Source organism: Stenella coeruleoalba (assembly GCF_951394435.1).
Source record: "Stenella coeruleoalba genome assembly, chromosome: 17".
Classification (NCBI taxonomy): domain Eukaryota; kingdom Metazoa; phylum Chordata; class Mammalia; order Artiodactyla; family Delphinidae; genus Stenella; species Stenella coeruleoalba.
This window is the reverse complement of record NC_137163.1, coordinates 7,010,364-7,024,991: the sequence shown is the minus strand read 5'-3', so window position 1 is coordinate 7,024,991 and position 14,628 is coordinate 7,010,364. Positions and strand designations below refer to the sequence as shown.

At 40.8% G+C, this 14,628-nt stretch overlaps 1 long non-coding RNA gene across 1 annotated transcript; it reads right to left on the bottom strand.

Moving 5' to 3' along the window:
• Positions 1–639: 639 nt before the first annotated feature.
• On the bottom strand, positions 640–12,216 carry LOC307176115. Its single transcript, XR_013824609.1, has 5 exons — positions 12,065–12,216; positions 11,595–11,656; positions 3,823–4,182; positions 3,083–3,196; positions 640–1,113 (listed from the first exon to the last, which is right to left on the bottom strand). It is a non-coding gene; the product is annotated as an uncharacterized lncRNA (long non-coding RNA).
• Positions 12,217–14,628: the final 2,412 nt, after the last annotated feature.

The following is a 14,628-nucleotide window of genomic DNA, read 5'->3' as shown; positions in this document are numbered from 1 at the left end:
AGCTGAACAAGTGGAACCACCCCAGAATACCTCTGTGCAGCAAGAATAAAACAGTTTAGAGCAAGAGAATGAAGGTTCCAAGGGCCAGCTTCCCAGAGAAAAGGGGGAATTCTATAAACCACAGAGAATGGAAGACTCGCCCCCTAAATTTTGGAGCTTTTCATTTTGATATGTGATGTAATTCCAAACATCTCCCTCTCTCCCTCTCTCTCTCTTACTGGTGGGATGAGAAATAGAAATGAGGTTTTATTGTTACAGCAGATGAACTAAGTTAGTGGAGAAAGTCAGTTGAAGTTGGCATCATATATGTGAGATATAAAGGTAAAAATAACAACAACAGTAATAACAACAACTACCATTTTTGGAGTAATTTCTATGTACCAATTACTACCTGAGCACTTAATGTATATTAACTCAATTTTCCAAACAATTTTATGACACACACTCTATTTTCCCCCTTTTACATACTCTCAGGAAGGGCAAGAGAAGGATATTGTCATGCATGGTTTTGGAGGCCATTTGACCACATATATATACATATAAATCTTAAAAATAGACATTATCTTTGACCCAATACTTCCACTTCTAGGACTTTACACTAAGGAAATAATCAGATGTTTGGTAGGATGTATAGACAGAGATCTTTAAAATAGTAAGCAAGCAAACAAAAAACCCTGAAACAACCTAAAGTTCCAACAATTTCATTTGTTTAAATAAATCCTCTTAAATGAATTACAGGCTATCAATGTAGTGAGTTATTTTTCAGTTACTCAAATGAGGTGGTAAGAATGCCATAACGTTAAGACAATTCAAGTTCCCTAAAAATACAAACAATTTGATACTATTTGGGGGTGTTATGTAACAGTACGGAATTATGAGTCATTTTGTTTTCTTCCTTTGACTATACTATACATTCTATTGTTTTTATAAAACTAAGCACTTTTTACTTTTGCACTAGTTAAAATAGTAATTTATTTAATAAGTACCCACCAGGAGTCTCATATATTCTAGTTCACGTGCAAAACTCTACGAGTGATTCCACAAATAAGTATCACGTCTCCTCAAGGATCTTCCTTAGGTCTAGAGAAACTTTGCAGAAATCAGTATGAAGACCTGAAATGAGGGTGAAAGACTTACATGTAGAAGTAGAAGCAGATGGAGGTCTTGGTGTCCTAATTATACCATGTGCAACGTGTGGGTGTTAATCGGCTACAAGCATAGCATGAATCCATAGGCCAATGTGGCTTGTAATATCCCAATGCCCCCTGAAGCTACGTATCTAGAAGTTTGGCATCCAACCCAAGGGCTTGTGATGGTGTGGCTGTTTTGAGCTGTGGCCAGACTCCAGCTAGAGGACTCTGTTCAGTTCTGGGGAACACAATTTCAGAGGGACATTGGCAAGTGGGTGTCCTGGCAGATCTGGTCGTAAGAGAAATGGAAGAGGCAACCAGTGAGACTTAGCCAGCAGAAAGCCCTCAATTCCATGAGGAAGACCCACCCATTCCTTCCATCTCCTCTAGTCAAGTAAACAGAGGTTGAAGGAGAAGAAACCCTGTCTCACATCCAACTCCACCATCTCTTCTGAGAGAGATCCATCACCTTGTGGGAAAAGCACAATGATTTCTGACATTAAGGTGCTTGTATATGTCACGCAGATCAATTCACAGAATATTTACTGCTTACCCATTGTGAGTCAGGTAATCTACTACACGATATGCACCAAGTAGAGTATTCAGTTCTCACAACAATCCTGTGATTTGGGAATTATTATACCCATTTTGCGGGCTGTTAAACTGAGATACAAATGAATTAGTAGTGTTGCAACCAGCTTTTAAACCAAGATTGGGGACTCTCAGTGTCTGATCGTTGCACCATGCCATGCCTCTTCCACTGTCAACTGTGAAGAATGGAGCTTTAAGGAGAAGCCAGCCCCTGCCCTGAAGAGTCATGCACTCTGAATGCTGGCTGTAGCAGTGCTTCGCTGGAGGGAAGGTGCCAGCTTCGAGGGGGCTCTCCACGTGCTGTGTTCTCACTGGCAGCTCTTCTAACCTGAGACCCACTTTTCAGCATTGCCTTCAGACTCATTATGTCCTTCTTGGAGACAAGGACAGTGGTTTCTACACGAATATTCCCTGTAATAAAACTGTACCTAAAATACCCCCCTCTTCTCAGTTGCATTCATTCATATCTCCCTGCTAATTTCCTTTAGAGCACTTTTCATAGAATAAAATGATCTTATTTGTTTACTTGCCTATTGACCGTCTCTCCCTAAAAATGGAAGACCCATGAGATCAAATCCCTCTTATTTTACTCACATGCTTCATTCCCAAGGTATAGAGAGGTCCTGCTATAAAGCACTCACTGCTATTAATTGAATGAACAAATGAATGAATGAATAGTACAGGAGGGACCTCAGAGAAGTAGGTCAGTCAATACCTGTCTTCCTTACCCAGCGGTAACTGTTTTATTCTCTCAAAAGACTTCCTGTGCCCAAGTGTATCAGCCTTAAATATCATTTGGTTTTTTTCATAATTGTTCAAGTAACAGTCATGTTAAAATTGGTCTGTCCTTAGAAATTGGTTCAATTTTTGAACTTACCACATTGTCTTATAATTAATTGCCTGTGAATCTTCCTTCCATGGTAGCAGGAGCTATGTTTTATTCAACTTTGTATTCCCAGAACTTACCATACTTCTTGGCACAGAAAGTTTTATTATATATATATTTTTAGTAGATAAAAGAATGAATAGCAAGAAGACAGCTCAATTACCCTATAGAAGTGAATACTTTATTGTGCAGTGCTTTTGATATACAGATCTTTCTCAAGTTACGACGGGGTTAAGTCCCTATAAACCCATCATAAGTTGAAAATATCAAGTCAAAAATACATTTAATACGCCTAATCTACCGACCGTCATAGCTTAGCCTTGCCTACCTTAAACGTGCTCAGAACATTTACGTTAGCCTACAGTAGGGCATAATTATCTAAAACAAAGCCTATTTTATAATAAAGTGTCGAATATCTCATGTAACTTATTGCGTCCTGTATTGAAAGTGAAAAAGAGAACGGTTGTATGCTTACAGAACGGTTGTCGGTGTATGGATTATTTATCCTCAGGTCTGTGGCCGAGAGGGAGTTGCAGCTAGCTGTCACTGCCCAGCATCATGAGAGAGTATCTGACCACACATCACTAGCCTGGGAAGAGATCAAAATTCGAAGTACAGTACCTACTGAATGCATATCACTTTCACACCACCAGAAGTCGAACCATTGTAAGTTGGGACCGTCTGTATTTGATACTGGTTAAGAACTTGAGCTTTGCCGTCTCAGACCCTGGAGCTGAATCCTCACCCTGCTCCTTTGACAAGGAGCATGATTATTGTATGATAACTAAGCTGTAATATCAGCTAATATCCAACCAGCGAAAGAGAACCACTCTTGCTATTTCAAGTAAAGAGGGACTTAATGCAGGAAAATGTTTACAATGATGCGGAAAGGGCTGAAGGAGCAAAAGAGAAGAAAAGATTGTTACCCCTAAATCAGCTAGTTTTCTACCCGCCCCTGTGAACGCTGACCTGTTAGCTGTTGTTACCGAATTGTGCCACTGCAGTCAGCAGGATCCCCGAAGCCGCCATCCCCCCGCCCCCACCGCCCCCGGAGCTCGCCAGACATCATCCATGTGGCTGGAGCCCACAGTAGCCTGTCTTAAATCCCCCGGCCCTTGCTCATGTCTCTGCAAAAGTGGACAAAGACGGTTCCTCCTTCCTTCCACCCTCCGATCTCCCTCAGTGCCTCCCGTTGGTAAAATTAAATAAGCTCACTGATGGTAGAGTCTGGGAGATGCAGTTTTCAGTCTCCAGCTCAGTGGTCCAGAGCAGCACTTCTCACACCCTGTCTTCTGGGGGGTCTGGTTAAAATGCAGATGCTCCTCTTAGCAGATTGGGTGTCAGGTGATGCTAATAGCTCCAATCTTCATACCACACTCTGAGTTGTAAGAGACCTTTGAGGATGCTCTCCAGGTGGCTGCAATGGTGAGTCAGTGACAAGCCAGCACATCTTGGGCACACATTTTTCTCTCTGAGCTTTGATTTCCGGTGAATAAAATGGAGATAACAACATCTGTCTTATTTTTCCCAGGTGCTGGTTAACTTCAGGCTGCCTCGTGATTCCTCAGAAAGTTACTGAAAAATAGAGATTTCATGTTTTTAACCCAGAGATTCTGACTCAATAGGTCTTGATTAGGACTCATTCTAATAAAGTTCCTCAGCTGATGCTGGTGAGCAATGAGGTTTGGGAAGACTTGTTTATCTCGTAGGATTACGGTGAGCATTAAATCAGGCATCATGCAAACATTTATCACAGTGCCTATTGCATAATAAGATAAATAACTGCTTGCTATCGTTATGATCGTTGTAATTAACTCTAACGGAGAAGATGCATGTGAAAGCATCTAGCCCAGTGCCTGCCACACGTTCCCCACAGTCCAGACTGGTACCCAGTGGGAGTGTAAAAATGACTTAGTAATTGACTGGCTGGCAGCACATGTATTTTCACTTTGGCTGATTACAAAATATAAGACCACGTTTTAAATGATCTATAAGACACATTCAGCATGTGGAGTGTGAAATTCTATGAAAAATACCAAATCTCATTATGAGGACATGGCACAAATGGCTTCCTAGGCAGATGGTTGGAAGGTTCTCTTCCTAGAAGGATGTCTCAAATCTGAGCAAGAGAATATTTGCTTTGAACCTTGTTGGACCATGTCGGCAGCAGAGGGAATTCTGGACAACGTGGTCTGTTCATGCTCTTGGTCTGCCTCACTCCATATGACTCTGAATTTATAGATCTGATCTGTCAGGGATTTTTTTGGTAAAATTACAAGGTGTGTCTTATTGTTTTCTTTCTCTGCTGTCTGGTGTTTTTGCTTAGGAAGAATGTTTTTAAGACTCCAGAATGTCAAGGTTGGGGTGAGGGGTGTGGGCGGGATCAATCTCAAATAGAATCTCAAATAGAAATTGTGTGTCATGTGCTTTTAAAAAAATCTGTAGAGTTTCTTCCAGATGAATGATATCAAAAATGCACCCTGTGAAAAAAGTGCTTCATTAAAAGGCATGAAGGAATAATGAGATGGTAATAACACCATTTGGAACAAGATATTGTACAAAATATTTATTTATTTTAAAATAATTTTATTTATCTATTTATTTGGTTGTGCCAGGTCTTAGTAGCAGCAGGTGGGCTCCTTAGTTGCGGCAGGCGGGCTCCTTAGTTGTGGCATGTGAACTCTTAGTTGCAGCATGCATATGGGATCTAGTTCCCTGACTAGGGATCGAACCCAGGCCCCCTGCATTGGGAGTATGGAGTCTTAATCACTGTGCCACCAGGGAAGTCCCTACAATATATTTTAAAGGCAAAAGAAAAAGGGAAACCATGTAATGAAATCGCTAGGTTGACCTTGGGCAAACTTCTGCAGTAGAGTACACTCTGCAGCAAGTATCTGATCTTGCACTTCTATCTCATTATCCTGGTGAGGACTTTTCCCTCATTTTCAAGACCTGGTAGCTACTAATATCTCAGACAGATGAAGAAATACTGAAGGTGTCTGCACCGCATGCATGAGAGTCAAACAAAGGGGCTTGAATCCCAGTTTTCCCATTTATTAACTGGGACAAGTGGCTAGTTTTCTTGCATTTCAGTTTTCCAATGTATAAAATGCGGTTGAATGATTAAGCATATGAAGTACCTGGCACAGAAGAGAAGTTTACTAACTCTTAGGCATCTTTCTATATCCTTTATCTTGGCTCTTCCAATAGACAGAGAACTTCAAACAAATAACTTATCATCTTCGCTGCCATTTCCTTGTCTGTTCAACAGAAGTCATAATCCATGCCCTAGTTTAATCATTAGGTTGTTGGAAAGTCAGGGATACAGGGGGACATTTTGAGAAGGACTGATCACATACATGGGATACAACGGCACCATCTGTTTCATGGTTTCTCACTTCCTTTGAGGGAACAAGGGCTCATAGCAACTCTTCCCCCGACTAGTGTGGGTTAGTGACCCCACGTTCAGCCCTCTGGGAGCCTTCTCATTTAAGAACAGGAGATAAAGGAAAGGTTCACCTGGAGAAATAATTCATCATCAGTGGAGTACTCAAACCAATGGAGTAAATTTTTCTAGCTCAAGGCATTTTCCAAGGTCTTCAAATTAGACCAGTGTAGCTGACGCCATGAAACATACCCAGTTAGGTAACTGCTGACACACACATTTTTCTTTCTGTAAATGGTTTCCAAAAATTCACATTTGAAATTTCAAGCACAGTTCAGGGGAGCCCTATATTTCATTATTCTCAGGTAAAAATTTGAGAAAATGGTTTCTTTGCTAACACAGAAATGGGGATTAAGTGCATAAAAACACAGAATTATGCATTTCTTTTAAGACTCCCATACAATAAAACTTTCCAAAACTGTGTTTTATATACCACCTATTTGGTGTTATGTAATAGGATTTTCTTTCAAAAAAAGATTCTGTGGTGAAATTAATTCAGGAAACACTGAGTTAAAACACAGTCAGAAGTCTGCAATATTTCTCAGAAAATTGCTTTATAAATTTATAAGAGCAGTTACAGTGTTCAGCCGTCCCCACTCTTATTTGGTTATTGAATTTCACTGTGAAACTGTGTCCCTAGGAAACTTGCTACTCAAAGTATGATTTTTGAACCAACAGTATCAGATTTACGTGCAGCTTGTTAGATATGCAGACCCCCAAGCCCCATCCCAGTCTTCCTGAAACACATTTTAGCAAGAAGCTTGGTGATGTGAGTACATATTAAAGATTGAGAAGCACTGCCTCATGCTACTACACACATTGGCTACAAATTATGGAGTAGTGATTAGGTGCACACAAGGGCTTTTCTGAGGATCCCTCCAAGTGTATAGATTGAATAATAAGCCAGCTGAATGCTAGAGATAGAAACCACCTTGGAAATCATCTACTTCAAAGGACTGCAAACCACCTTTTAGTGGCATTAATGGGATGTTCCATGGAAAACCCTATAAGGAGAAAATAATCAGAACTCTTCTGGTTGAAGCCAGGGATGGCTCCTTCTCTCCTGACACTCCTGGTTCTTCATATGTTGAGTAATTTAAAAATTTCGTCCTGGAGACGTTAATGTTATATTTGGAGATCCTAGATTTGATTACTAGTGTTTTTTGTTTAATCAGGCACTTAATTTGATTAGATTCAAACAGCAAACTCTACCTCTAGGGTGGTAGTTCAAATTTAGGTTCATTTGTTTTCTTCTTAGCTAGAATTTGTCCCATACTTGCGTAGTTCATGAGTCACCCAAGAGATTGGGAAGTTTATACTTAGAAATTCAGGCTCCCCTTTCTGTCTCCCTCCTTCTAATTATCTTCCCTCACTTTCTGGTCAATGTGGTCACTCCTATCTCTGTCCTCTGGTTTTACAGCCCAGAAAGATGGTAGATTTCATTGGGTTTTGATCTTAGAATTTTTAAGAAATGCTTAGTGAGGTGTTTTGCTTTTTTGCTTTGCTTTGTTTTTGTAGACATGCAAAATGGCACTACCTCTGGCGTGACTTCAAGTCACTTGCTCCTTGCCGTCCTCCTTCCTCTAGAATTAGTCTGCTTCTGGTCCCTCTCCAGTAACTCTAGGTCATGTTTTATCTTTTTCCTGCACAAGTGATTGCAGTTATTTGTGAGAGAATCATGGCTGGTAGGAGGCCCCCCCTCCTTTTTTTTTTCTTTGAAAATGCCTTTATTTCACTAAGTATAGAATTTTAGCCTTCTCTGATCTCCTTTCACTTCTTTTTTTTGTTTTTATTTTATATTGGAGTATAGTTGATTTACAATGTTGTGTTAATTTCAGGTGTACAGCAAAGCGATTCAGTTATACATATACATGTATCTATTCTTTTTCAGATTCTTTTCCCATACAAGTTATTACGGACTATTGAGTAGAGTTCCCTATGCTATACAATAGGTTCTTGTTGATTATCTGTTTTATATATAGTAGTGAGTATCTGTTAATCCCAACCTCCTAATTTATCCCTCCTCCACCCCCTTTCCCCTTTGGTAACCATAAGTTTGTTTTCTAAGTCTGTTGGTCTGTTTTTGTTTTCTAAATAAGTTCATTTGTATCATATTTTTGGATTCCACATATAAGTGATATCATATGATATTTGTCTTTGTCTGAAATGGGCAGAAGATCTAAATAGACATTTCTCCAACAGAGACGTACAGATAGCCAAAAAGCCCTTGAAGAGATCCTTAACATCGCTAATTGTTAGAGAAATGCAAATCAAAACTACAATGAGGTATCACCTCACACCAGTCAGAATGGCCATCATCAAAAAGTCTGCAAACAATAAATGCTGGAGGGGGTATGGTGAAAAGGGAATCCTCCTAAGCTGTTGGTGGGAATGTAAATTGGTACAGTCACTATGGAGAACAGTATGGAGGTTCCTTGAAAAACTAAAATTAGAACTACCATATTATCCAGCAATCCCACTTCTGGGAATATATTCGGAGAAAACCATAATCTGAAAAGTTACATGCACCCCAATGTTCACTGCAGCACTATTTACAATAGGAGCTCCTTCTCATATTCCTCCTTCCCCTTCCTTCTATAAATGCCTAAAGCAAACTCTAATCTCGTAGTATAGTCAAATCATGACTCAACAATCTATTGAACCAAGATTTTATGGACAGTATAATAGTATTGGGTGAGGGGTGGGGAGAGGACAGAAGTTCAAAATAGGATAAAACCTTTAGTGTTTTAGTCTATTCTTCTAAGAGTTGGGTTGGCTTAATATTTCATCTTAGGTTGGCTACGATCCAGGGTGATAAGTGTTCTTTCCTGGGAGACCAGTAAACGGGATTCTATTCCCAGTTCCATCATTAACTAGCTATGTAGCCTTGTATACATCATCTTACTCCTCTGGGACTCAGTTTTCTCATCTGAAATAAGAGCTAGTGGTTCTAGGGAATCTGATTTCCTGTTACGTTTAATGCTGTCTCATTTTACCAAAGCAAAGTGGCTAATTCTTGGACCCCAGATGCCTGGAGAGTTGTAATTAGGATACTTTACGCTCTTGATTTTTCACATTCAGGGTTATTAAACACAGCATCATACTGTGAAGACACTAAGAAGAGGTCTTTTGTTCCTCAGAGCTTAACATACAGCACATTGGTTCTTCTTCTAATTGGGTTCAGGTCATTCTGAACAACCTCTTACACTTTCAGAGTGGGATCAGAGAAAGCCTGGCAGACACAGGGGATTGCATAGACATATGGGAACAAATTCAGGCTATAAATCTGAGTTCATTTATGAGGCAACCAGAGCTCAGGATTAAATACAACTTAATTTAGTTCTTCATGGAGGGTGTGTTTTGAAGTCATAAATATCAGGGTCTATATCCTATTTCCCACCTAAGAACTGTGTGTCTTGGGCAACTTATTTCCACTTTCTGAGCATCAGTTTCCTCAGGTGTAAAACTGAAATAACAATCTCTATAGTTTATATAGAGCTATGAGGACACAATTAGTAACATATTCAAAAGCTCTAGTACAATGCCCAACATGTAGTATTTTTTTTTTTTTTTTTTTTTTTTTTTTTGCGGTACGCGGGCCTCTCACTGCTGTGGCCTCTCCCGTTGCGGAGCACAGGCTCCGGACGCGCAGGCTCAGCGGCCATGGCTCACGGGCCCAGCCGCTCCACGGCATGTGGGATCTTCCCGGACCGGGGCATGAACCCGTGTCCCCTGCATCGGCAGGCGGACTCTCAACCACTGCGCCACCAGGGAAGCCCGTCTACACCATTCTTGACAGTCTGATAAAACTATGCTTGAACAGTTACAGTCTAGGAAACAGTACTAACCAAGGCGTCAGTTCCTACACTGGACAGCTATTTATCAGTAGAAATCTCTGTGTCTCAAGAACAAATCTGTTTTTACTTCTGCCTTAAGGTGCTTCAAATAAGTGATGTAATACTATCTCCCTCCAACCATGCTGCAAAGTACCAAAAACTCCCTGAGGTTGAACATCCTCAGTTCTTCTGTTTTTATGTGACATGTTTTAGTCTATTCCCTGCCCCCTCTCATATGGTCAACTTATCCAAAATGGGTCAAATTATTGTAGTTAAACACAATAAGTCAGGTGTGTCTACCAGCACATAACAAAATACAACTGCTAGTTCCTTCATCATTTTACATATCTAAGAAAATATTTTAAATATTTAATCCGGGGAAATTAAATCAATGTATGTGTAGTGAACATGTATGGTTTGCTTCCCTGGAGTATTTTTGCACTTCATGAGGGGATGGACTCAATTGTTATTTGGAGATGCCCACTCCCCCACTCTCATGTTGTGTGGTTTAAGTTAAGCTCACCCCTAGTCCTAGAGAAAGAGGATATGAAACATACCCACCCCATGATAACTGGCCCAGTGGGGGGCCCATGACCTAAACCAATCCAGTTAGAGTGCACTTCATGACTTCAATTGGTCACACTTCACACGGTCGTTTTTATGCTGGATTTAAACCGAGTAGGATGCAGCCTAAGAACTGCATTGAGTTAGGTGGTGCCTCTGAGATCCTAATGGAGAATGAGATCAGCGCAGAGAAAGCAGAGCCAAGATCCAGAGAAGAAGAGAAACCCAGGGCTTCCCTGGTGGCGCAGTGGTTGAGAGTCTGCCTGCCGATGCAGGGGACGCGGGTTTGTGCCCCGGTCCGGGAAGATCCCACATGCCGCGGAGCGGCTGGGCCCGTGAGCCATGGCCGCTGAGCCTGCGCGTCCGGAGCCTGTGCTCCGCAACGGGAGAGGCCACAACAGTGAGAGGCCCGCGTACAGCAAAAAAAAAAAAAAAAAAAGAGAGAAACCCAGTCCTGCTGGCATTGTTTGAGTACCTGTGCAACCACACTTGAAGTCAAATTGATTCCTGAAGTCAAGTTGATGAGTCACACAAAGCAATACGTTCCCTTCTGTAGTCAAGTCAGTTTAAATCAGGTGTTTTATTACTTTAGACTGAAATAATCCCAATTAATAATAGACTGGAGTCCATTCAAGATCTTGGGAAAGAAAATTAAAGATTGTCTTGGTTCTGGTGCAAGTTTATAGGCAATTTTCTGAGTCTATTTAGACTTGGATAAAATTGGTACTTCATGTCCATTCTCAGAGGAAATCCAAAGATGTGTCCACAGAGACCTTCAAGAAAACTTGTGAGAATGGCATTCATAGAGGCATATTACTAACAGAAATTAATCCTGTCTTTCCTTTGTTGATGGATCAAATATATAAGATTGGAAGATGCTACACGGAGGCAACAGCGGACTGCCTCTCAAGAACTGGAGAATAAAACCATTGCACTCTTGGAACATAAGCTGGTACCTAATACATAATGTGCCTTTAGGAAATGTGAATTGAATGAACAAATGAGTGACTGAATATATTACCCTACAACTGCTCATTTTTCCAAACCTAGGTCTTCAGAATCAATACATATTCAAAGACAGAGAAATGAATATGATATTCACCCAGCCCACAGCCACCATGAGGAAGCTTTAATCTACTTACATGGTAATCCCCAAGGTACCCATGTGGACGATCTGGTGTGCGAGTCAGGAGAGGTCAGTGCCCTGGCAAAGAGGGTGTCGAGAAGACCAAAATATAGTTATCCATGAGACAGCAAAGCCACACCTACAATGCCCCTGTTTTCTCAAAGCCCTCTCTCACCTCCCAACACCATCTTACATCCAATGTCTTAGAAGTCTGAGGCAAGCAAAGGAGTGGGAATCTCCAGTTCTCTCTAGTAGAGCATCATCTATCTGCTCTTGAAAAGCTCTGGGCCTCGTGTGTCAGTGCAACAGCCCTTGGCTAGTTACATCGGCTTTCTCTGACACAGAAGACTGAGTGAATTTTTACAAATGGAAATAATAAACCCAGAGGAAATATTATGAAAGTGAATGTAAACATTCAAATTGAATGTAATTATGAACAAGTCACAGCTTAGACTAATGAAGAATACATTATGCTGGAATGCAGACCTGGCCTTTTTCCTCAGCATGACTGCAGGGCGGGGGTGGTGGGAAGGGATCCCCACGGAAGAGCCCACATGACTCTGGACTTTAGATATAATTCGATGAGCCATCACAAAATTGACCTCTGAACTTGACCATGAACGCAGGTCAACCACCTGAGCTGGAAAATAATAAAAAGTGTATAACTTCTTTGCAGGAGCCATGCACTTCTTGTTCAAAAATCTCAGTTTTTTCCCCCCTCCACTCTTTTCTGCTAATTCCTTGAGATGCATTTGACCCAGATTTGCTGATCTAAATACCATCATTTTTTCCTCCCCAAGATATTGCCGAATAGGAATTTTTGTTTTTCAAACCAGGTCTTTATTACTTCTTTATCGTCATGATTTATTTTTTTCCTTTTATTTCTACTTAAATTGCAGGTTCAATTCAGTGATATCATCTCTTGGGCCAGTTACAGGCATTATCTGGAGCACATTCTCTTTTATCTAAAACACAAGAGTCTGGTAAAAGGTCACTAACTTTCAGACTTTATTCTGAAGGATGTGTCTCGTTTATACATTTTCCCGTTTGTGTATCTGAGATGAACGTTATCCATGCTCTCTACATTTCCCCCACCCAATCTTTCAAAAAGGGTATTCAAGTTTTCAAAGAAAGTCCGTCTCTACACAGGTAGATCACTTAAGTCACGTTCCCCATCCTGAAACACACACACATAGCCACATAAAATCTGGCTTCTCTCACTTCTGCATTGTTCATATCTTTAGCTTTCAACCACTCATCCCAACCTGTCTTGAGCCATACTAACTTTTGTGTAGACTTGACGCTGTGATCTTTCTTTCTCATCCTCTTAACCCACATGGCAGTAGGCACTCGGCAAGATGGCCTCCAATGAGTCTTGCTTCCTGATTTTCATGCTCTTGAATAGGGGTATAACTAAAGGAGTATTTCAAAATGACAGAGTATGGCTTTTAAGGCTAGGTCATAAAAGTCAGTGTGGCTTTAGCCTTGTCTTTTCTGGAATCACCCAATCTGTGAGATGCCAGCTGCCATGTTATGAGGACACTCAAGCAACCCTATGGAGACATCATATGGCAAGGAACTGCAGCCTCTTGTCAGCAGCCTGCAATCACTCGTGGAGCACGTGAGTACACCATCTTCAAAGTGGATCCGCCAGCCCAAGGAAGCCTTCAAATGACTGCATCCCAGCCAAAATCTTGACTAAAGTTTCACAAGAGAGCCTGAGCCAGAAATACCCAGTCAAGCTGCTCCTGGACGTCTGACCTACAAAAGCTGTGTGAGATAATAAATGTTTACTGCTGTTCTAAGCCACTGCGTTTTGGAGTAATTACACAGTAGCAGACAACTAATGCGTGGGGACAGTCTGCGTTCTGCTTATCTAGCTTCGGCATTAGTTTTCTTGCTCAGACTGAGATGGAAAACAAACAAGCAACAATTTAAGTACTTTATTTATTTTTCAGTATCTATAACTTCAGTGAGTCATAATATGTATGCATTACTATTTATCAATTGAATAATTGGAATAAAATCATACCTATGATGCAGTTTATATGAGAATTAAATAAGATAATGCATGTAAAAAGTTTATCAATGCCTGGCACACAGTTGACTCTAAAGAAATGTTATAATAATAACTAAAAATAATAATTATTATTAGTTATTATTATTTTATTACTAATATTCTGGTGCTCAGGCAATTAAGTTGTACAAGGTCCTGGTAGGTAGTAACAGGTCATGACTCAGTCCCAAGTCTATTTCATTCTGTTATCCATGCTCATAATAATCAGTTGGGCTACAACCATATAATACTATATAGTACTGTGGAGCCAAGCACTGTATTGGCCATTTGGGATAGAAAGGAATGCAACAAACATTCTTCCTCCTCAGGGTTTTATAGTGAAGTAAAGGCAACTTATATTTGATAAGTATAACCAATTCTGAAAAATACTAGGATAGAAATCCATGCAGTGTGGAGTAAGGACACAAAGAAGAAAGTGACCAGTCAGATAGTTGGGTTTAGTTTTACTTCCAGCCATTTTTGACCCAGTCCCATCTGGTCCTCACCTTCCTCAACCCATTTCCTACAGGTGTCCAGCCAACCACACCAAACTGCTTAATGTCTCACACGCTCTCCTGCATCCTGACATCTCACAAACTAAAATGCTCACTCCCTTTATTCAGAAACCAGCACGCTTCACAGGGGACTGTGGCTTCTGAAGGGCAGCGCTCCTAGGTCTGTGATGACCAGCTTTGGGACAAACCTTGGTGGATGCCCGTTGGTGGCCTGAAGCCCCTGTGGCTGCTTGTCTTGGCCTCAGCACTAAGTGGAGGAGGGAGAAGATGGACATTCCAATAGCAGGAAAATGGTAGCTAGGCAGCTTTCGACCATTAAGAACTAGCACAGTGATGTGGATGAAGTTTCACCCTTGGAAGGACTCTCCTTGAAAGACCCATCTTCTCTAAGAACCTTCCTCCAGAACCTCACTGTGGCTTAATGAAATTTAATTCTCCTGCCATAAAGAGAAAATGGGGGAAATCTTCTTATTCTTCAA